General features: G+C 48.1%; 1 protein-coding gene across 1 annotated transcript in view; it reads left to right on the plus strand.

The window, feature by feature from the left end:
• Positions 1 to 20,929: 20,929 nt before the first annotated feature.
• PTPN3 (protein tyrosine phosphatase non-receptor type 3) overlaps positions 20,930 to 21,892 on the plus strand; it is a 486,371-nt gene continuing 485,408 nt past the window's right edge. The window contains exon 1 of the mRNA XM_069730487.1: positions 20,930 to 21,091. The gene's annotated coding sequence lies outside the window, so the exon portion shown is untranslated. The remainder of the gene's footprint in view (positions 21,092 to 21,892) is intronic.

Below are 21,892 nucleotides of genomic sequence, written 5' to 3' on the forward strand. Positions count from 1 at the left end.
CTCCCATAGTTGAGGTCTACCTATGATGTAAATTACAGACGCCTCTCATCTTTTTAAGTGGTGGAACTTGCACTATTGCTGACTGACTAAATACTTTTCTGCCCCACTGTAAATCAAAATCTTGAGACTTATCTCAGGTGTTTCATCTCAGAGAATCAGGAGGACTGGGTTAAATACTTACCGCTAGCAGAATTTGATATAAACAATCGTACTCATGAGTCTACTGGTAAGTCCCCGTTTTTCGGGGCATATGGTTTTCATCCTCAATCTAGTTCATTTAATAGGAGGGATTCCTCAGGTGTTCCTGAAGAGGAGAGGTTTTCTTCATCCATCACGTCCGTATGGCAAGGGGTTCTTGAAAAATGAAAGAGGATGGGTTCCAGGTATAAGAATTGGGCTGATCGGAGACGTGTGGAAGGTCCGGACCTGTGTATGGGTGATTGGGTTTGGTTGTCCTTGAAAAATATTAAGCTGAGAGTTCCCTCGTGGTTCATTGGCCCTTATAGGATTGTGGCCGTCGTGAATTCCGTTGCTTTTTGGCTGGCTTTGCCTCAGTCATTTAAGATCCATAATGTTTTTCATCGCTCCTTACTCAAAAAGGTTGTGGCGTCATCCAATCAGTCCCCTTCACCTCCATCTCCGGTCCTTGTTGATGGAAATCTCGAGTTCCAGATTTCCAGGGTTATGGATTCTCGTTTAGTTCGTCGATCTGTACAATATCTGGTACACTGGAGAGGGTACGGTCCTGAGGAAAGGACGTGGGTACCTGCTGCCGATGTCCATGTGGTTAGGTTGGTTCAGGCATTTCATACAGCTCATCCTGAGAAACCTGGTCCTGAGGTTCCAGAGGTTCCTCGTAGAAGGGGAGTACTGTCACGGGGCTACCGCGACAGAGAGGTTCCAGAGAACCGCAGCGCTCTGGGCCTCGTTCACACATAGTGAACAGAAGTTCTTCACCTATATTCTGACCTGGCTGCTTTGTGCCAGCAGTGCAGGAGTTAACCTTATTGCTGAGTTGCTGAGAGCTGGGTCTCTCTCAGCTGAAGTGGATTTTGTAATCTGATCCTCTATATAGACCCAGTCCTGACTTCAGCTATTGTCAGTGATCAGTTCTACTGCCTGGCTTGGAGGTTGAAGGAGCGTAGTGTTGGTGTTGGAGGTTTATTTACAGAGATTGGTGTCTGCGGTTTTGGTTGCATGTTTAACCTGTTTTCCTTCCTAGTTTATTCCTTCTCTTCCCTTCCCTGTGTTTCCTCTGTGGTTGTGTGAGCATTTGGTGAGTTTGAGACTTTTAGTTAACTTGTCTGTATACCGTTATTTGTTGTATTGTTACACTGGTGCAGTCCACCTCCTTTGGGGGGAGAGGGGGCCACTGATAGGGCCTGCACAGGAGACAGGGATACGCTGGCGGCTCGTGCCTCGTAAACATCATAGGTACCCTTGAGATAAGGGAATGCCAGGGCCCCATTAAAGTGGTAGGGACAGGTGCGAGTCCCAGTATGCCATCCTGCCCCTTTAACGCCGCTTACAGCGTGACACCTAGCTTTGACAACAACTGTTGTCCTATAACTGTTGTCAGTGATTAGTTCAGCTGCCTGGCTTGGAGTGTGAAGGAGCGTAGTGTTGGAGTTAGGTTTATCTACTAAGATTGTTGTCTGCTTATTTGGTTGCATGTTAAAGCTGTTTTCTCTCCTTTGTTCTTCCCCCCATTTTTCCCTACTCAGTGTTTCCTCTGTGGTTGTGTGAGTTTTCAGGGTGTTTGCTATTTTACTTACTTTGTCTGTATTCCGTGTCTATTTTTCGTTTTGCTATTTTTGTGCAGTTCTCCTTCCTGGGGGGGGGAGAGGGGGCCACTGATAGGGTCTTCTCAGGAGACAGGGATACGCTGGCGGCTCAGGCCTCCTAACCATTATAGGTACCCCTGAGATAAGGGCAGGTCAGGACCCCTTATAGAGTCAGGGACAGGTGCGGGTTCCATTTCGCCGTCCTGCCCCTTTATTGCCGTTTACGGCATGACACTGAAGGTAAAAAGGTGTATGGCTCAGCTTCTTACTGGTCGTCTAGTTCACGAACTCACATCTTCCTTTTGAGCACCTGTTCTCCAGGTGACAAGGGAACTGCATGGGCATGCTGATTATAATTTCTTTCCTGCCTCATTCTTGCCTGGGACAAACTTTTCTCTACACATTCATACATCTTGTGATATTGCTGCTGCCGCTCTGTATCCAAGTCTGTATCTGGTGATGTCATCTCAGGTGTTAAAACTCCCATGTCCAAGTCAATAGGTAACTTGCCAGGTCTTGCCCTCATCAGGTTGGTGGGTGTACAGTTGGTGGACTTCACCGGGATATGGTTGTATACTGTAAGTCTACCAAATCTGGTAACTTGACAGCACCTTGAGAAAGAGGTGAAACGCGCGTCGGTGGCGACGTGGACACTGATCCTGACACACTAGTATCATGGGTAAGTAATGATTCAATCTGGGGACCTAGTCCTATATAATGGCATAGCGCGCAGATTAATTTAGCCATCTGGATACTTTTTTCTACCATTTACCTTGGACCTTCCAGTCTCTCTCTTGTTCCACTTGAGCACTTTTACCCATGCTAAATATTTAATATCTTCTGTCAGGATACCACTGTCCTTTGTTATTACCTGATCCTAGTCTGTTTATATGTTATATATTATTTTCAATAAATTGATATTTTGATTACTTTTTGGACTTTTTTGCTCCAATTTTTTCTTATGTTTCATATTATGCTTGGGAGTGTCTTTTTGGTGCACCTTTGAGACACCCACATGGGTTTTGGTCTCTGTGGCACCCCTTTACTTATGTTGTTCTGTATGGTATATGTCTATCTATCCAAATCTGGTAACTTCTCTGGCCACAGGCTATGCTCTTCCAGCGGCAGAGTCTTCAACAGGTTGGTAAGCACTCGTTCAGGGTAACCGTGCGGGTGACAAAAGTGTCATTGAAATGCTTTGGCTGCGGTCTTCGCCGTCTGATCCTTCACTGACATTACAACCAGGAACCTGGAGTAGTGGTCTACTATGGTGAGGGCATAGACTGTTGTGAATTCTGTTGTCGAACTCCCTCCTGTGGTCGTGAATGGTACTTCGGCGAGTTCTGTCCATGGACTCCCTCTGGTGGCTGTGAGTGAAGCTGCTGCTTCTGAGGTTCCTTACACAGGTGACGTGGTTTATCCTTTGGTTGGCTGCTCTATTTAACTCCACTCAGATCGTTACTCCAGGCCAGCTGTCAATGTTCCTGCATTGGTTCAGTTCGCTCTTGGATCTTTCAGGTGACCTTTCTTCTCCAGCAGAAGCTAAGTTCCTGATAGCTATTATTTGTTCATTGTTTCCTTGTCCAGCTGGTTATCATGATTTTGTCTTGCTAGCTGGAAGCTCTGGGATGCAGAGTGGCATCTCCGCACCGTTAGTCGGTGCGGAGGCCTTTTTGCACATTCTGCGTGGTCTTTTGTAGTTTTTTGTGCTGACCGCAAAGATACCTTTCCTATCCTCTGTCTGTTTAGTAAGTCTGGCCTCCCTTTGCTGAAACCTGTTTCATTTCTGCGTTTGTGACTTTCATCTTTACTCACAGTCAATATATGTGGGGGGCTGCCTTTTCCTTTGGGGAATTTCTCTGAGGCAAGGTAGGCTTTATTTTCTATCTCTAGGGCTAGCTAGCTCTTAGGCTGTGAAGAGGCGTCTAGGGAGTGTCAGGAACGCTCCACGGCTATTTCTAGTTGTTGTGATAGGATTAGGGCCTGCGGTCAGCAGAGCTCCCACATCCCAGAGCTTGTCCTGTGTGAGTTTAACTATCAGGTCGTGCCGGGTGCTCCTAACCACCAGGTCCATAACAGTAGACATAGCCTCATCAGCTTAGGGCCAGCTTCACGTGGTCCAAGGCTACCAGCTCAAGCGGTTGTTTGGTGACTATAGGCTGTAGGGGAGCCCTCTGGCTATCACGGTCTTTCTGTCTCAGGTTGCATGGACCACATTCTCAACACCATTTCTCGATTGCTTTCCTCATGCCAACCCAGTAGAATCACTCACGTAGCAGGACTTCCAACTTCTTCCACCCGAAGAGTCCTGCTCCATCGTGGTACACTTCAAAGACCATTGGTGCATCCCGCTGCGGGACTACCACCTACCAGACCAGTTTGTGGGTTCGGGAGTTGACGCTTCTCCGACACAGCTTCCCCTCATAGATAAACAGCTTGCCCTTCTCCTTCCACAACTGTTGGGTCTCTTGTGGAGCATCTGGACCAGGGTGCGAATCAGCTTGTATCAGCAATTCTTTTACTAGGCGGACTATCGGATCGCTGTCCTGCATTTCTGCCCATCCATGGTGTGGAAATGGGTTAATTGTTGCCTCTTGCACGGCATAGCGCTTGTCCCTCATGCAGTGGGAGCACTGGGCTGAACCGGGGCGGTGGAAGGCTGGTATCTCGATTTCTTTGAATTCACCCCCATCCGGCAAGTTGGGCATCCTGGACAGCGCATCAGCATTCGCATTTTTATGTCGCACCCGTTATTTGATGGTAAACTCGTAGTTGGACAGCCGAGCCATACATCGCTGCTGCAACGCACCTAGCTTCGCCATTTCATGGTGGGTCAGCAGATTATTATTCATATAAATGGTAAACTTCGTTGAAGCCAGGTAGTGCTTGTAGCACTCCGTTACTGCCCAAACTATGGTGATAAACTCCAGTTTAAAGGAACTATAGTTGTCTGGGTTCCTTTCTGTGGGACGAAGCTTCCTGCTGGCGTATGCAATCAATCTCTCTCTGCCTTGCTGTACTTGGGACAGCACTGCTCCCAATCCCACATATGGGTTGGCCATAGTCAGGGTAGTCCAGGACTTCGTCTCCCATAAGAGCCATCTTCAACCGAGTGAAGGATTTTTCTTCTTTTACTCCACTCGAACAGAAGACTTGGGTTCTTGGCCTTCTTGGACTGGCCTATTAAGAGGTCCTGCATGGGTGCCGCTATCTTGGTGAATCCCTTTATGAATCTCCTGTAGTAAACATACCAGCCCGAGAAACTGCCGCACTTATTTTATAGTGGAGGGTCTTGGCCAGTCCTTGATCACGGTAACTTTCTCAGGGTCTGGGGCCACACCTTCGGCGCTTACCACGTGACCTAGGTACTACACCTCCTGCACACTCCTAAGGATGTGCCCTAATTTTCCTGATGTCCCTATACAGGTTCTTTCGACCTGTCGCCGAGCTGGATACCTTAGCCCTTGCTCTCCCTGCACCTCTCCCTGGGTAGGGAATTGGCAAGTGAGGACACTGGTCCCGCCGCTGCACTAATAAACACAATGGGAAAGTTTGGACAAACGAGGTAAGCAAACAACACTTAACTTATTGCTGCAAAGCACAGCGGGAAAGAAACACCAGATGCACCGGACTCAGCTGAAGTACTCATGCTCCCAGCCAGCTTTCTCCAACTTGGTTGATCTCCAGAAGGACCTGTATAACCCCAACAGTCAGCTGATGCATCAGATGACCTTATGAAGGTTGGTGGGAGTGGTCACCACCAACATCAGCTGACCCAGCAGCAATGCAATGCAATAACACCAGCGGCCACCGTGGGAAACCTGCATTAACCCCAAATGACCAGAAAGGAAAAAAGGTTTTAATAAGAGGGAAGCCAGATCTGCCACAGATCCAAACATGGATCGTGACAGTACCCCCCTTTTAATGAGGGGCCTCTGGACACTTAACACCGGACCTCACCAGATAACCTACGGTGAAGACGTCTCGATCCACCAGAGTTCACCTCGGCAGTCACCTGACTCTCAAATTTAAACACGTCCTGATGAAAATGCTAGCAATGCAGGCTCCGGAGGCGTCACAAATCTCCAGAGCGCCGACCTGGGGAATGAGTTGTGTACATACATAACTGGGGGTAACTCCAACTGAAAAGTCCTCGGGCTGAGAATGGCCGGCACCCGATATGGCCCAATCACCCTGGAACTCCAGGTACCAGTTGCACACTTCCACCTGATGTTTTTGGTGGAAGCCCATACGTACTCATTCACACACAGGTCTTGACCTGAACGTTTATTTACATGCATGCGTCTGCCACAAGACGATGAACTCATTACAGAACTGACAACAGAGGAGTCCCCCTGTGTCACCAAACTCCCACCCCCACTACACACCGAGGGAACCAACACCCTCCTATGACACCTCCTCCCAAGAGGTCTCTGACCAACCGGTTAGCATGTAGTGAGGGTAAAGTCTTGCCCCTACTCCCTGGCAGCACCTCTGCTGCCCCCACTGGAGAAGAAAGGGTAGGTTGTAGAAGAACGGCAGAGATCGTAGCTCCCGGGCAGCAGTCCTTTCATGACTTACCCCAGCTGACTACTTCCCTGGATTGACAGGGTTATGTATTTTCAACCAAGGGAGTGCTAAAACCATAGGAGTTGGTATGCTCTCCAAGACGTAGCATGATAAAGACTCTTCATGACAAGCCCCTATACGCAAATGTATGTTGTCTACGACTTGTGTAATGCTCCCCTGGCTGAGTGGAGCAGAGTCAATGGCCTGGACGCTTAAGGGTGTTGCTAGCATCCTACTCATCAGGCCATGGAGCTGGACAAAATGAGCATCCACCAAATTAACTCCTGCTCCACTGTCCACAAGCACCGGAATATTCTCAGTTACCCCACCAATAACCACGTCAGCAGGTAACGTACACTGAGAAGGAAAAAATGGAGGAAATATACACACCCTGGTCGCCTCCCTCCACACGATCAGGGGGATGCAGCTCTTTAGATGGTGCAGGTTCTTTGGCACGCTGTCATGGGGCTACCGCAACAGAGAGGTTTCAGAGAACCGCAGCACTCTGGGCCTTGTTCACACACGATGAACAGAAGCTCTTCTCCTGAATTCTGACCTGGCTGTCTTGTGCCAGCAGGGCAGGAGTTAGACCTTGTTACTGAAGTTGCTGAGAGCTTGGTCTCTCAGCTGAATTGGTTTTTGTAATCTCCGCTCCTATATAGACTCAGCCTTAACTACAACTGTTGTCACTGATCAGTTCTGCTGCCTGATTTGAAGTGGGAAGGAGCGTGGTGTTAGGAGCTTGGAGGTTTATCTACAGAGATTGTTGTCTGCTGTTTTGGTTGCATGTTAAACCTGTTTTCCTTCCTAGTTTTTTCCTTCCTTCCCTTCTCTGTGTTTCCTCTGTGGTTGTGTGAGCATTTGGTGAGTTTAAGATTTTAAATACCTTGTCTGCATACCCTGTTTAATTGTCGTATTTATACACTGGTGCAGTCCACCTCCCTGGGGGGGGGCAGGGGCCACTGATAGGGTCTGCACAGGAGACAGGGATGCACTGGCGGCTCAGGCCTCCTAACCATTATAGGTACCCCTGAAATAAGGGAAAGCCAGGGCCCCATTATAGTGGGAGGGACAGGTGCGGTTCCCAGTACGCAATCCTGCCCCTTTATCGCCGTTAACGGCGTGACACACGCGCTGGGCAGACATTGATAAAATGACCGGTCTGCCCACAGAAAAAACATGCCTCCACTCCACGGCGAACCACAGGCAACCCCGTTTGGGAACCAACTCCTCCCACTTGCATGGGTTTCTCCGCCTGCTCAGGTATCCCAACATCCCCACCAGACCCTGCACAAAATGGCTCCTAAGGGCAGGGTCATTCCACTGTGTGGCCCACCTCCTGAATTCTGAACAGTACTCCTTAGCCAGCTGCCCCTCTGCTTGATCTTACAGAGTCGGGATTCTGCCAGGGAGACGCCATCAGGGTCACTATACACCAGAGCTGAAAAAACTGGTCCACCGACCGTGAACCGGTCAGCAGGGAGAAAGCCCAGGATTGGGGATCACCCTTAAGAAGGGAAAGGATGATTCCCACCCGTTGCTCCTCACTCCCTGATGAACAAGGGCGGAGCCTGAAGTATAGCTTGCAGGCTTCCTTAAAAACCAAAAATGTATCTCTCCCTCCAGAGAACCTGTGAGAGAGAGATATCTTGGGTTCTGGTTGAGCCTGTACCTGAGCCGAAGCCCAGAACCCCAAAAATTAATGCAGCTGTTGCACCACCTCTCCACGCACACCTTACACTCCTCGGTGAGAGTTTGAAGCAATTGGGCAAAGGCTTGCATTTGAACCATGGCTCACCAGAAAAAATGGGATGGTTGATTATAATGTCACCACGTGAATGTCCAAGCACGACGCGACCCAACAGGTGGTTGGTCACAAAGAAGCAAGACTCACAAGGGAATTGGCAAGTGAGGACAAACATGGATCGTTACACCCAGCCTCCTTCATCTCCCATAACATACCCATGGCACATTGATAGTGAGCTGGGGGTACAGGCCGTTACATCTCTTTAATGGGCGGATGATCTCCAGTGGGGATATAGTGTTGGACCCCTTTTACCTGTCCAAAGTCTACAGGGTGTTTGCTAAAGACCTGCTCATATTCTCGAACCACCCGGTAAACCCCATGCTTTTGGTGCGAAGGGGTGGAGTCAGTACCTATGTGTAGCTTCTGACACCAACCCTCCAGCTGCCCCTCTCAGAGCCATTGTCCTCTGCTTGGTTGGATGGAAGCAAGGGTTTCACGGCCTTTATTGCACTATTACTGACAGTGAACAGCTTAGCAAGGGTGGCATACCGGGGTAAATTGACCTCTTTCTCACCACAATTCAGAATGCGTATTGGTACCCTGCCCTTGCGAACATCGACTACGTGACTCCGTCACTTACCCCAGTAGGCCATGGGTATCATTAGAAATATTGGTCCTGTAGTGAATCTTGCTTTACTCCATTCAGGGTAATATTAGTAATATATCCCATCTGGTTCTTGGGGACGGGGACAAGATGGGCCTGTGTGATTTCAAATGCCAGGGCTGAATTTCAGCCTCAGTCCGTACCTGGCTGTCAGGATGGTGGGTATGCTATGAGAGTACGTGGGTTCTACCAGAGCCTGGTAATCTTGACCCCTGAGGCCTATTGCTGCCCGACACCATATCAACATTTCACTCCTAGGGGGCATTGCAATGGGGAATGGATCACTCACTCTGACACTGCCGCCTTCTCCACCAGAGAGCTCTACCTGTTGTCTCTGCATCAGGGCTCTGATTTCCTTTTGCAGGACACTCTGCTGACTGGAACTGGCAGTCTCGGCTACCTGTTGTAACAAAACAATAATTTCTCCAAGACAATTCTCTATTACACTGGTGCCTAGAGTAATCATAGGATGGCATTCTTGTCAATATCAACTATTCTGTCAATATCAACTATAATCAAACCTTGCGACTGCAATTCTATTCGGCCAACCTTGATGGTCACCTCCTTATATCCCACCTGAGGCAAGGGCTAGCTGACCATTGCTGGCAAAGTATTCATCTGGGCTAAGAGTAATGTCTGAATCAGCCCAAAACAGTTTAAAAAGGATATATGACATCGTTGTAACCTAGCAGCCGGTGTCCAATAAAGAGTTCATCGGGATGTCATCAAGCATGACGGGCAGGACCGGCCGTCCTCCCACGTACTTGTCTCGCCAGCTTTGTGGCCCTGTCGTCTTACTCCAGGGGGTTGGCCATCTGCCCCAGAAGTTGTTTAAATTACAGAATCTTGCAATGTGCCCCGCCTTTTTGCAGCGTTGACAGATGGGTCGTCCGTCCTGGTCGTAGCGATCGCTCTCTCCTTTTTGGTCGGTGGGATTCTCCTTTGCCGTCGCCACGGGACGTCATCTGGACTGGAGGCCAGCTGGATCTTCTCCTTTGGGGACACTTGCATGGACTGTATGGTTTTGGTTAGTGCAGCCACACTTTTGGTCAGCTCCTGGACCTGGAGATATAGGCCTGCAGAGGAGTCATTATTTAGGGTCTGCGCATCGGCCATCATGAGTGCCAGGGAAAAGGACGCCGCCTCCTCGTGGTATGTGATGGCTGGGTGCTGGAGGGGTGCAGTGCCACTTGGGGTTGGTTCTCGCAGTACCCGGGTGGCCCAATCTTTAAATTGTGCAAAGTCCAGGTCAGGGTTTTGCAGGGTAATAATGCGCAGGTGTGTCCGGTGAGTGGTAGACAGGAGCCCCTCAGTAAACTGCTCGGTTAGCAATCTGTCCTCGTCTCGCACACTTTCGGGTTCTACCTGTTTAATGGCCTGCAGCGCCTCTTGAAGGTTTAGGGCATAGTCCCGTACACTGTCCTGCGCCCTTTGTTTGCACCCATAGAATTTCATTTTAACCCCTTCATGACCTTGAGATTTTTCGTTTTTTCGTGTTCGTTTTTCACTCCCCTCCTTCCCAGAGCCATAACTTTTTTATTTTTCCATCAATTTGGCCATGTGAGGGCTTATTTTTTGTGGGACAAGTTGTACTTTTGAACGACATCATTGGTTTTAGCATGTTGTGTACTAGAAAACGGGAAAAAAATTCCAAGTGCGGTGAAATTGCAAAAAAAGTGCAATCAAACACTTGTTTTTTGTTTGGCTTTTTTGCTAGGTTCACTAAATGCTAAAACTGACCTGACATTATGATTCTCCAGGTCAGTACGAGTTCATAGACACCTAACATGACTAGATTATTTTTTACCTAAGTGGTGACAAAAAATTCCAAACTTAGCTAAAAAAAAAAAAAAAATTGCGCCATTTTCCGATACTCGTAGCGTCTCCATTTTTCATGATCTGGGGTCGGTTGAGGGCATCACTTTTTGCATGCCGAGATGACGTTTTTAATGATAGCATTTTGGTGCAGATACGTTCTTTTGATTGCCCGTTATTGCACTTTAATGCAATGTCACGGCGACCAAAAAAACGTAATTCTGGCGTTTCGAATTTTTTTCTCGCGATTAGGTTAATGATTTTTTTTAATTGATAGATCGGGCGATTCTGAACGCGGCGATACCAAATATGTGTAGATTTTATTTTTTTTATTGATTTATTTTGATTGGGGCGAAAGAGGGGTGATTTAAACTTTTATATTTTTTTTATTTTTTTCACATTTTTTTACTTTTTTTTTTTACTTTTGCCATTCTTCAATAGCCTCCATGGGAGGCTAGAAGCAGGCACAACGCGATCACCTCTGCTACATAGCAGCGATCTGCTGTTTGCTGCTATGTAGCAGAAAATCAGATGTGCTGTGAGCGCCGACCACAGGGTGGCGCTCACAGCTACCGGCGATCAGTAACCATAGAGGTCTCAAGGACCTCTATGGTTACAATGAAGAAGCATCGCCAACCTCCAATCATGTGACGGGGTCGGCGATGCCGTCATTTCCGCCCGCCCAGCCGGATGCGGTAGTTAAATGCCGCTGTCTGCGTTTGACAGCGGCATTTAACTAGTTAATAGGCACGGGCAGATCGCGATTCTGCTCGCGTCTATTACGGGCACATGTCAGCTGTTCAAAACAGCTGACATGTCCCGGCTTTGATGCGGGCTCACTGCCGGAGCCCGCATCAAAGCAGGGGATCTGACCTCGGACGTACTATCCCGTCCGAGGTTAGAAAGGGGTTAATCTCCGCTACTGTGTCTGTGTCAAAAGTATCCTTCAGCCGGGCCAGGATTTGCCTAACAGTTCTTTTGTCGGTGTCCGGCCAGGACTTCACCTCCCTCTGGGCCGCAGCGGTTAGATGGCCAATAAGGATGCTGACTTTTTGGCTCTCTGACAGGGGGTACACTGTGAATAAACTATGCAGACTCTCCTTAAAGTCACTCAGGGTGCGCGACTTCCCTGAGTACTGAGGTAGCCAGGCCGCCCTGGGTTATATGGCATGGATAATGGCATTACGGTGGCTGTGGCCACGCCCGCCGCTGGATCCGCTCGTAGATTGGTGCATCTCCTTCCCTCCTAGTGAACCTCAGCCAGGTTCTGGGTATCGCTACCGTAGTAAGCGGCTGCTCCGCACGCGAGATGGATTGAGCTCCCAGGGGTTTCCTAGTCGGGGTCTCTGTTATGACCTGGTGGTTAAGAGGCCACACTGATATGACCTGGTGGCTAAAACGCAACATGGAGCGAGCTCTGAGAAGGTGGTAACTCTACTGACCGCAGTCCCTAATCCCAACAACAACACTAGAAATAGCCGTGGGATGTTCCCGACTCTCCCTAGACACCTCTTCACAGCCTAAGAAATACCCCTAAAGAAGAAAATAGAAAGCTATCTTGCCTCAGAGAAAACCCCCAAAAGGAAAGAGAGCCCCCCACAAATATTGACTGTGAATGGAGAGGGAAAAGACGTACACAGAAATGAAATCAGAATTCAGCAAAGGAGGCCAATACTAAACTAGATAGACAGAGAGAAAAGGATACTGTGCGGTCAGTATAAAAAACTACAAAATCCACGCAGAGTTTACAAAAATGAACTCCACACCGACCCACGGTGTGGAGGGGCAAATCTGCTTTCCCAGAGCTTCCAGCTAGCCTGAATAAGACATAGTGACAAGCTGGACAAAAAGAGACATATTTGCAAAGCAATAGAGTCCAAACAAATGGACAAACAAAAACTAGCAAAAACTTATCTTTTGCAGACAAGGACTGGCCATATGAAAATTCCAAGGAGAGAACCAATTCCAACCAAGAACATTGACAGCAGGCATAGACTAAAGCCCAGAGCAGGTTTAAATAACAAACCCAGGCAAGGCGATTAGTGAAGGCAGCTGCTACAGCTACCTAAAGGAGCAGCAGTTCCACTCGAAACCACCAGAGGGAGCCTAAGGGCAGATCTCACAAAAATACCATTAGCAACCACAGCAGGGAGCTCTAGAACGGAATTCACAACAGTACCCCCCCCCCTTGAGGAGGGGTCACCGAACCCTCACCAGAGCTCCCAGGCCGATCAGGACGAGCCAAATGGAAAGCACGAACCAAATCGGCAGCATGAACATTGGAGGCAACATCCTAAGAATTATCCTCCTGGCCATAACCCTTCCACTTGACCAGATACTGAAGCTTCCGCCTCGAAAAACGAGAATCCAAAATCTTCTCCACCACATATTCCAATTCCCCCTCAACCAACACCGGAGCAGGAGGATCAACGGACGGAACCATAGGTACCACATATCTCCGCAACAAGGGTCTATGGAACACATTATAAATGGAAAAGGAAGCTGGAAGGGCCAAACGAAAAGACACTGGATTGATAATTTCAGAAATCTTATAAGGCCCAATAAACCGAGGCTTGAACTTAGGGGAAGAAACCTTCATAGGAACATGACGAGAAGACAACCAGACCAAATCACCAACACGAAGCCGGAGACCAACACACCGACGACGGTTAGCAAAACGCTGAGCCTTTTCCTGAGACAACGTCAAATTGTCCACCACATAAGTCCAAATCTGCTGCAACCTGTCCACCACGGAATCCACACCAGGACAGTCAGAAGGCTCAAGCTGCCCTGAAGAAAAACAAGGATGAAAACCAAAGTTACAAAAGAAAGGCGAAACCAAGGTAGCAGAACTAGCCCGATTATTAAGGGCAAACTCGGCCAACGGCAAAAAGGTCACCCAATCATCCTGATCAGCAGACACGAAGCATCTCAAATAGGTTTCCAAGGTCTGATTGGTTCGCTCCGTTTGGCCATTTGTCTGAGGATGGAATGCTGAAGAAAAAGACAAATCAATGCCCATTCTAGCACAAAAGGACCGCCAAAACCTAGAAACGAACTGGGAACCTCTGTCAGACACAATATTCTCCGGAATACCATGCAAACGAACCACATGCTGAAAAAATAATGGAACCAAATCAGAGGAGGAAGGCAACTTAGGCAACGGCACCAAATGGACCATCTTAGAAAACCGGTCACAAACCACCCAGATGACAGACATCTTCTGAGAGACAGGAAGATCAGAAATAAAATCCATGGAAATATGCGTCCAGGGCCTCTCAGGAATAGGCAAAGGCAAAAGCAACCCGCTGGCACTGGAACAGCAAGGCTTAGCCCGAGCACAGGTCCCACAGGACTGCACAAACGAACGCACATCCCGTGACAAGGAAGGCCACCAAAAGGACCTAGCCACCAAATCTCTGGTACCGAAAATCCCAGGGTGACCAGCCAACACCGAACAATGAACCTCAGAAATTACCCTACTAGTCCATCTATCAGGAACAAATAATTTCTCCACAGGACAGCGGTCAGGTTTATCAGCCTGAAACTCCTGAAGTACCCGCCGCAAATCAGGGGAGATGGCAGAAAGAATCACCCCCTCCTTGAGGATCCCAGGCGGCTCAAGAACTCCCGGAGAATCACGCAAAAAACTCCTAGAAAGGGCATCAGCCTTCACATTCTTAGAACCCGGAATATACGAGACCACAAAATCAAAACGTGAGAAAAACAGAGACGACCGAGCCTGTCTAGGATTCAACCGCTTAGCAGACTCGAGGTAAATCAGATTCTTGTGATCAGTCAAGACCACCGCGCGATGCCTGGCTCCCTCAAGCCAATGTCGCCACTCCTCAAATGCCCACTTCATAGCCAACAACTCCCGATTGCCGACATCATAAATACGCTCAGCAGGTGAAAACTTTCTGGAGAAGAAAGCACATGGTTTCATCAAAGAGCCATCAGAATTTCTCTGAGACAAAACGGCCCCTGCCCCAATCTCAGAAGCATCAACCTCAACCTGAAAAGGGAGAGAAACATCTGGCTGACGCAACACAGGGGCAGAAGTAAAACGACGTTTAAGCTCCTGAAAGGCCTCAACAGCCGCAGAGGACCAATTCACCACATCAGCGCCCTTCCTCGTCAAATCGGTCAGAGGCTTCACCACACTAGAAAAATTAGCAATAAAGCGGCGATAAAAATTGGCAAAGCCCAAAAATTTCTGAAGGCTCTTTACAGATGTAGGTTGAGTCCAATCATGAATGGCCTGGACTTTAACAGGGTCCATTTCAATAGCTGAGGGGGAAAAAATGAAACCCAAAAAAGAAACCTTCTGAACTCCAAAGAGGCACTTAGACCCCTTCACAAACAACGCATTAGCACGAAGGACCTGAAATACCATCCTAACCTGCTTTACATGAGACTCCCAATCATCGGAGAAAACCAAAATATCATCCAAATACACAATCATGAATTTATCCAGATAATTCCGGAAGATATCATGCATAAAGGACTGAAATACCGATGGAGCATTAGAGAGCCCGAATGGCATCACAAGATATTCAAAATGGCCTTCGGGCGTATTAAATGCTGTTTTCCATTCATCACCTTGTTTAATACGCACGAGATTATACGCCCCTCGAAGGTCGATTTTAGTAAACCAACTGGCACCCTTAATCCGAGCAAACAAATCAGAAAGTAAAGGTAAAGGGTACTGGAATTTGACAGTGATCTTATTGAGAAGGCGATAATCTATACAGGGTCTCAAGGAGCCATCCTTCTTGGCAACAAAAAAAAAATCCCGCTCCCAACGGTGACGAAGAGGGGCGAACATGCCCCTTCTCCAAGGACTCCTTTACATAACTCCGCATAGCGGCATGCTCTGGCACAGACAGATTGAAAAGTCGGCCCTTAGGGAACTTACAGCCAGGAATCAAATTAATGGCACAATCGCAGTCCCTATGAGGAGGCAGAGAACTGGACTTGGGCTCATCAAATACATCCTGGAAATCCGACAAAAACTCAGGAAATTCAGAAGAAGGGGACGAGGAAATGAACATCAAAGGAATATCACTATGTATCCCCTGACAACCCCAACCAGTTACAGACATAGATCTCTAATCCAGCACTGGGTTATGCACCTGTAACCATGGAAAACCCAGCACAACAACATCATGCAAATTATGCAACACCAAAAAGCGAATATATTCCTGATGTGCTGGAGCCATGTACATGGTTAACTGAGTCCAATACTGAGGTTTATTCTTGGCCAATGGCGTAGCATCAATCCCCCTTAAGGGAATAGGACTCTGCAAAGGCTCCAAGGGAAAACCACAGCGCTTGGCAAATTCTAAGTCCATTAAGTTCAGGGCAGCACCAGAATCCACAAATGCCATAACAGAAAAGGACGACAATGAGCAAATCAGGGTAACAGACAAGAGAAATTTAGGCTGTACAGTACTAATGGGAACAGACCCAGGAACCCTCCTAGTACGCTCAGGGCAATCAGAAATAGCATGAGCATAATCACCACAGTAAAAACACAGGCCATTCTGACGTCTGAATTTCTGTCTTTCTGCTCTAGTCAAAATCCTATCACATTGCATAGAGTCAGGACTTTGCTCAGAGGACACTGCCATATGGTGCACCACCTTGCGCTCACGCAAGCGGCGATCAATCTGAATGGCTAGAGACATAGATTCGCTCAAACCGGTAGGCGTAGGAAAGCCCACCGTAACATCTTTAAGGGTTTCAGAAAGACCTTTTCTGAAAATAGCAGCCAGAGCCTCTTCATTCCACTTAGTGAGCACAGACCATTTTCTAAATTTCTGGCAGTATAACTCTGCCGCTTCTTGACCCTGACACAGGGCCAACAGTGTTTTCTCAGCATGCTCTACTGAGTTAGGTTCGTCATACAACAATCCGAGCGCTTGAAAAAATGCATCCACACTCAACAATGCCGGATCCCCTGTTTCAAGAGCAAAAGCCCAGTCTTGAGGATCACCATGCAGTAAGGATATGATGATTTTTACTTGCTGAATGGGATCACCAAAAGAACGGGGTTTCAAAGCAAAAAACAATTTGCAGCTATTTTTAAAGTTCAAAAACTTGGATCTGTCCCCAAAAAACAAATCAGGAGTAGGAATTCTAGGCTCTAGAGCCGGAGTCTGGACAATATAATCTTGGATGCTCTGGACTCTTGCAGCAAGTTGATCCACACGAGAAAACAAACTCTGAACCTCCATACCAGAGCATATATCCAGCACCACCCAGATATCAAGAGGAAAAAAAAGACAGAACAGAGCACAGAAAAAAAATGGTTCAGAACTTTCTTTTCCTTCTTTTGAGATGCATTTAATTCATTTCGGGCCTGCTGTACTGTTATGATCTGGTGGTTAAGAGGCCACACTGATATGACCTGGTGGCTAAAACGCAACATGGAGCGAGCTCTGAGAAGGTGGTAACTCTACTGACCGCAGTCCCTAATCCCAACAACAACACTAGAAATAGCCGTGGGATGTTCCCGACTCTCCCTAGACACCTCTTCACAGCCTAAGAAATAACTACCCATAAAGAAGGAAATAGAAAGCTATCTTGCCTCAGAGAAAACCCCCAAAAGGAAAGATAGCCCCCCACAAATATTGACTGTGAATGGAGAGGGAAAAGACGTACACAGAAATGAAATCAGAATTCAGCAAAGGAGGCCAATACTAAACTAGATAGACAGAGAGAAAAGGATACTGTGCGGTCAGTATAAAAAACTACAAAATCCACGCAGAGTTTACAAAAATGAACTCCACACCGACTCACGGTGTGGAGGGGCAAATCTGCTTTCCCAGAGCTTCCAGCTAGCCTGAATAAGACATAGTGACAAGCTGGACAAAAAGAGACATATTTGCAAAGCAATAGAGTCCAAACAAATGGACAAACAAAAACTAGCAAAAACGTATCTTTTGCAGACAAGGACTGGCCATATGAAAATTCCAAGGAGAGAACCAATTCCAACCAAGAACATTGACAGCAGGCATGGACTAAAGCCCAGAGCAGGTTTAAATAACAAACCCAGGCAAGGCGATTAGTGAAGGCAGCTGCTACAGCTACCTAACGGAGCAGCAGTTCCACTCGAAACCACCAGAGGGAGCCTAAGGGCAGAACTCACAAAAATACCATTAGCAACCACAGGAGGGAGCTCAAGAACGGAATTCACAACAGGTCTCCTGCTTTCTGCACACCGTGTTGTGCAGTAATCGCGGCTATTATACAGTTCAATAAAGTCTATGGCACACAATACTGGTAATACCAGGCTACAAGATCCTGTTCGTGATGCCAAAAATGACACGCCAACCAGGGCGTACTCGGAATTGGGTTGGACAGTTCTTTGGGGAAATCACAGGGCCGTGACCCAATTACAAGGCCCTGACTGTGTAAAAAAAATGGGGAATATGTAGGTGGGATTTAACGTGATGCCACCTGTGGTGTTCGGCAATGGATGGCTGACACTGCTAAAGTAGACTGCTGGAGCTGATGGTGACGCAGCTGGGATGGTTCTGCTCCCCACAGGTAAAGCGGGGCCCCAGGGATAGCAGTTCCGTTTATGTCAGGCTTCGCGTAACTTGTGGTGCACAAGAGATCACTGAATAACACAAGGGCTGTAGTTTTCTTTTCCTTTACTTGATGGCTGATAGTACAGAACGGGGTGCTAGTAACAGATCGTAATGGATAGTCGGGCAGCCTGGAGCAATTTTTGGATACACCTGGCCAGGTAGGTGCGGAAGCTTTCCTTCTGCGCTGTCCTCCCTTTTTCTTTGCTGTCTAATAGCCCACCCTCCTGCTGCTAACTGCTCTCTCTGCTTTTAAAAACTAACCGTTGCCCGCATGGCAGGCAGCTCGAGCCTATCTCAGGTGCCGCTCCTTTGTGTCGGCTCCAGGCTCTGGTATGCCGCTGGGTATTAGACCGGGTCAGGATACCTGCAGTCCCCTGCCCTCCGGATTTAGCTGCCGGGACTTCAGTACCCACACAACCACAGACACCGGTATCCAGTTCCTAGCACTCAGCTCTGGGGCAAGTTTAATCAGAGCTCCACTCCTCAGGTTCTGCTCTACTTGTCTCCTACTGACACCTGGTACGGGGACCTCTCCTTGCTTCCAGGCATGACATTACTCCCTGTGAGGGAGGCAATGCCACTGTGGCAACCGGACTCCTGGGGTGCCACACATACACAAAGAATAGATAATATAATAAAAATATTTACTAACCAGTTTATAAAAAAACAAAGGAAAGGATGTTAGGTAAACAGTGTATAAATAACAAATATGATGACAGAAGTTACTGTAAATAACAACGACTAAGAGTAAACACAGGTACAGTTTACAGAATTAACAGTTATATGCGAGCAAAATACACACGATTAACCCTTTACAAGTTTTTGAAGCGTCTCTTATAGAAGAGGCCTTTTCTAATAATTAGACATCTAAGTTAATTGTGAATGTCCCGAATAATCAGAAACACTGACATGAAGCTTTTAAGAATGCCGATCTTTTTTACTCCGGGCTTCTCTAAGTCCTTACCAATAAGGCCTCATGTGGCCGAACCCAAGATGCTGTGTCCTTGGTTGTCCTCATCGAGTCGGCTTATGCCAAGCTGAACAACACGTCCCAGAGTCACCAACAACAGATCCAGAGTCGCATTGCTCTATCCAGACCTTTCTCCAACTATGTGCAGCTTCACTCTCTCCTTAAACTCCCCTAGCAACCGTTTCCAGCTGCGAAACCCCCAAGATGCAACTCCTGTCTCTCCACTGCTCTCTACTTGGCAGATTATATATTACATCACAAATCTCCAACAATAAACTGTGAAAACCCTTACATATGCACCCCATCCTGGTATATGTTCCCCTATCCTGGTATATGCACCCCATCCTGGTATATGTTCCCCCATCCTTGTATATGTCCCCATCTTGGTATATGTTTCGCATCCTAGTATATACCCCCATCTTGGTATATGTTTCCCCATCCTGGTATATACCGCCCATCTTGGTATATGTTTCCCCATCCAGGTATATGCACCCCCATCCTGGTATATGCACCCCAATCTTGGTATATGCTTCCCCATCCTGGTATATGCACCCCATCCTGGTATATGTCCTGTATCCAGGTTTAAGCACCCCATCCTGGTATATGTTTCCCCATCCTGCTATATGTCCCCTATCCTGGTATATGCACCCCATCCTGGTTAATGTTCCCCTACTCTGCTGGCACCGCTGTTGTTCAATGCATAGAAAAAAAAACGCTGCTACTCACCTTCCATGTGCTCCCACGCAGCGCGGCACCATCTTCTGAAGCCAGCAGCTGACTTCAGCATCCATGTGACAAGACCGGACCACCCATAGAATAGAAGAACAGCATTCAAACTTGAGTGAAGTAAAAAATCTTCTTTTTATTCTGCCAAATACAGTGCAACGTTTCGACAATACCAGTAGCTCATCATAATGCACAATTCTATCTGCTTTGGAGCTGGATGTGGCCTTGTGACCACTTCTCACCTGTTCTCTTCTTGCTCCATAGCCAGCACAGGGGGACGAGGTGGCGCAGTAATGTCAGCTGTTATGCCCAGGACATATTTGGGCCAGTCTGTAGTGAACTGAGCGTTTTGCAGGACATCCTTATTATGCTTGTGTCAGTAGTGTGAGATCAGTAGCCCAAAGTAATTTATCTCTTTTGAAACACCAGTTACTAGTATGAATGTGTGAAAGTCGGTTATCTCCCCAATTTGATGCCATCTCTAATGCCCAGGACACTTTTGGACCAGCCTGATGCCACCTGAATTTGATGTGCGGCATCCCTGTGAATGATCAGTGGCCCACAGCCATTTAACCCTTTACACAACCTTCTGTGCCCACTTTGACGGCCATTTTTGTGCCACTTGTATATTTTGTGCGCCTGTCCAGTGTAGTAACTCAGGACTCCTCACTCCATTGTATTTTATTATTATGATTATTTTTGATCATTATTATACTTCTAGAAAACAAAAAAAAGAACATTTTGTGAAAAATAAATGGAACTAATAAGGAACCAACTATTGTCCTGAATAATAGGGAACCTGTCACCTGGGAAGTGACCAGAACAACTACAAGCAAGCAGGGCTCCTAGTGTGTGAGTGGGGAGGTCCCCCACAGCTGGAGCCCCCTGCTTGGCATGCTGCCTGCTGTGCCATCACCTACAGCTGATGTCAGGGGTGGATCCAGCAGGAGCCCGGACCTCTCTGTGCCCACTGTGCCTGTATGCCCACAGCCCGTGTGAGAGGTGGAGCTCTCCCCTCGCACTGACAGGAGGATTGGGGGAGGACTGGGAGGAGGTGGCTGGGACAGTGCAGGACTAGCTTCCTGGATTACAGCACCACCACCACCTGCTTTCCTTTGTCAGGAGATCCCGGGACCCTGCAGACGGCTCTGGACCTGGCTGTGGGGTCTCTCTGGAGTGGAGGGAAGGGCTGGTCCCGAGTGGCTCTGGATGGTGCAGGTAATCACTGCAGCGGGTGCATTGTCCTCTGTGGACCTGTCAGCTCCTGCACTGGGCGCTCCCCACAGCACTGAGCCAAGTTGGAAGGAGGCAGGTCTGTGTGGCCATGGGTGCCAGCCTGCTGTGCTGGGAGGGCATGTCATGTGTGCCAACTTTCAAGGAAAGCTTCCACACCTCTCATCCATGTGACATGCCACCCTGCATGGGCAGAAATGTGCAGGCCTGGCACCTCACGGCGGCTTCTTGCCCCTGGATATGCTCTCCTGGGTCCTGGCTGCCACTTCAGGCATGTCCCTGTCCTGTGTGGGCAGACTTGGCGACATGACCACCATTCCCGAGAATGGACTTAGCCCTGTGACAGCAGCCGTGGGCGGAATGAGGTGGTAACACTGAGCTTGGCTTTCCTCTACTAGTTGTACAGTGTTGCAACTAACATCAATATTTACCCTGAGCCTGAGGAGTTTCTTGTGCTGGGAGGGGGAGGGGAGCTGGACTTCTCCCATACAGGAATGTGCTGGCTGTCAGCTCCCTGGAGCCTCACGGGTATAGGTAGGCTGTAGACCCCAGCTTATGTCAGGGGGTCCATACAGGAATGTGCTGGCTGTCAGCTCCAGAGCCTCACGGGTATAGGTAGGCTGTAGACCCCAGCTTATGTCAGGGGGTCCATACAGGAATGTGCTGGCTGTCAGCTCCGGAGCCTCACGGGTATAGGTAGGCTGTAGACCCCAGCTTATGTCAGGGGGTCCATACAGGAATGTGCTGGCTGTCAGCTCCCTGGAGCCTCACGGGTATAGGTAGGCT

The sequence above is a fragment of the Ranitomeya imitator genome, chromosome 6, assembly GCF_032444005.1.
Source record: "Ranitomeya imitator isolate aRanImi1 chromosome 6, aRanImi1.pri, whole genome shotgun sequence".
NCBI lineage: Eukaryota > Metazoa > Chordata > Amphibia > Anura > Dendrobatidae > Ranitomeya > Ranitomeya imitator.